This window comes from Pteropus vampyrus, unplaced genomic scaffold (assembly GCF_000151845.1).
Source record: "Pteropus vampyrus isolate Shadow unplaced genomic scaffold, Pvam_2.0 Scaffold2452, whole genome shotgun sequence".
Lineage (NCBI taxonomy): Eukaryota > Metazoa > Chordata > Mammalia > Chiroptera > Pteropodidae > Pteropus > Pteropus vampyrus.
Genome location: NW_011891233.1, coordinates 3274 through 5884, shown reverse-complemented (window position 1 = coordinate 5884; position 2611 = coordinate 3274).

The window sequence follows — 2611 nt, the reverse complement described above, 5'->3', positions numbered from 1 at the left end:
AGGGACATTGAAGGAAAGGATTCGTCTTCCCCGCCCCAGTGAGCTCTGGTTTGCTTTTCCTTGTTCCTGCACCATGATGTCTCAGCAGTGCAAATGCTTGGGGACATCGAGGAAATCAGGCGTGCTCTACTCCAGCCACACGCCAAGAGCCAGCACTTCCCTAGCAACCTCGCAGAACTGGTCCAGGCCCGGTGACCACTTAGCTGTGGCCCTCCTGTCAAGGATACTGCATACTCCAGCCCTTGCACCGTTGACAACTCCCTCCCTCTGTGCACCTGCCCCCTCAGCCTTGTTCACTTATGCCCTGGACAGTATTTGCCAAAGCTCTCCAGGCATGGACACCACGTACCCACCACAGCAGTGCCCCAGCTCCCTCCATGCATCTGCTCATCAACATTGGCTCTTCTTCCCAGAGGCTTGGTTCCCGTGGCCTTCAGGCCATGTGTGGACATCATGTATTCCAGGCCTTGTGCACGCAGAGCACTCCAACAAGTCTTGGCTCACCTGTGCCCTGCTGGGTGGTTTACTGGGATCTTCTCAATGTGGACAGTGTGTGCTCTGGGCCCAGTGCCTGCAGGTAGTGTCTGTACGCTCCCAGTGTACCTGCCCACCAGCCATAGTTTGCTTGCATCCTGGAGGGCTGTTCCTTGTCTGGCACCTCTCTGGCCTGGGTAAACCAGTGAACTTGGGGGACCCTGTCAGGTTTGCCTTCCTCAGATACTCTCCTTCAGCACCCTTTTAGAGTTCTCTTCAATATTTTGTACTTCCTCTCACATAATAATTTAATGACTCTTTATATTAAGCTTGCCATGTTTAAATTACTGTATGGTTTCTGTCTCCTGGTTGAGACCTAGACTGAAACATCTAGCTATCTTATTGTTAGTTTCTCAATTCCATAGTCAAAGAGCATACTCTATCCTTTTACATTGATTTAAATTTATTATTAAATTTATTGAGAATTGTTTTATGACTCAGCATATGGTATATATTGGTCAATATTCTGTGTATTTGAAAAAATGCATTCCACATTCATATGCATTATAAAGGAATAGAAAAAAAAAGTATATTTACCTAGATACTATTTCTGATGTGCTCCGTTCCTTGCTGAGGATGTTTCCATCTGTTGTCATCTCCCTTCAAGCCAGAGAATTTTCTTTTTTTCTTTTTTCTTTCTTTCTTTTTTTTTTTTTTAGAGAACTCCTTTAGCATCTTTTATAGTGCAAGACTCTTGGCGATGAATTCTCTTCTTTATTTTTTAAATGTCTGTTTCAGCTATTCTTGAAGTATATTTTTGGTCAATATAGAATTGTGAGTTGACTTTTTTCTTTCAGCATTTTGGAAATGTGGTTACACTCTCTTCTGGCCTCTGATTTCTAGTGAGAGGTCAGCTGTTAATTGTCCCTCTGTATGTGGTGGTGTTTTTCTCTTGCTGCTTTCAGGATTTGCTCTTCATCTTTAGCTTTCAGTAACTTGACTATGATGTGCTTAGGTGTGGCTTTTCTTTGTTTTTCAAGGCGGGTTTGTGGAGCATCTTAAATCTGTCAATTTCTATCTTTCATCAAATTTGGGAAATTTTTGGCTATTATTTCTTTAAATATTTTTTTCTGCTCTTTTCCTTCTCTTTGTCTTCTAGGACTCCAATTACATGTATGTTGGGCCGATATTTAACTAGTCATGAGACTTTTTAAAAATATTTTTTTCCCTCTGGTTTTCAGCTTATTCAGGTAATTTCTGATGGTCTATCTTCTAGTTCATTGACTCATTCTGTTCTCCTTTGCTGTTAAATCCGTCCATTTAAAATTTTTCAGATATTGTAATTTTTATTTCTGAGATTTCTGTTTTTCAGAAATCATGTTTCTATTTTGAGGTTGCCTATCTTTTTATTCACTGAGAACATATTTTTATTGCTGCTTTAATATCCCGCCTGTTAATTCCGATATCTGGATCATCTCAGTATTGGCGTCAGTTTTCAATGTTAAATTGTGAAGACTCTGGTTTCTACTGTCTCCAAAGACTGACGGTTCTTTTTATCAGGCGGTTAGCTTGGTTGGCTACACACCACAAACCACACTTACTGGGTGGCAGCTCCAGTCTGTTTAGATCTTGTCTTTAGTTCAGCTACCTTGAGTCTGAATTGCATGTGTAGTCAGAGCTTGGGCAGACACGTAGGCAGTCAGAATTTGGGGATTCCACTCTCTCTGGCTTTTTCTTCTGAGATTCCCATCTTTCTCTCCAGTGGCATGAGTTGTCCTGGCTCAGTATTCTGGTACTATGGTTTTCCCCTAGCATGTCCTACATACCATTTTGCCTGCTACCAAGTTTCGAGCTGCAAAAATAGGGAACTTTCTCTGCAGAATTCTCCTCTTGTGAGTGTGGACTTCCCATCAAAATTTTGCTTCCCTTCATTCTCCAGTTGTCGTCAAGTAGCTGTTTTTTGTATTATGTCCAGATTTTACAGTTGTTATTTGTGGAGGATCTTACTCAGCCATTATTAGAAATCCCTACGTTCATTTTAAATATTTTATCCAATTCCTGCATATTTTCCTCCATTTCTCGAGCATGTCAATCATAGTTTTAAACTTGTCTGTTTTCTTCAATATTTTGATCACTC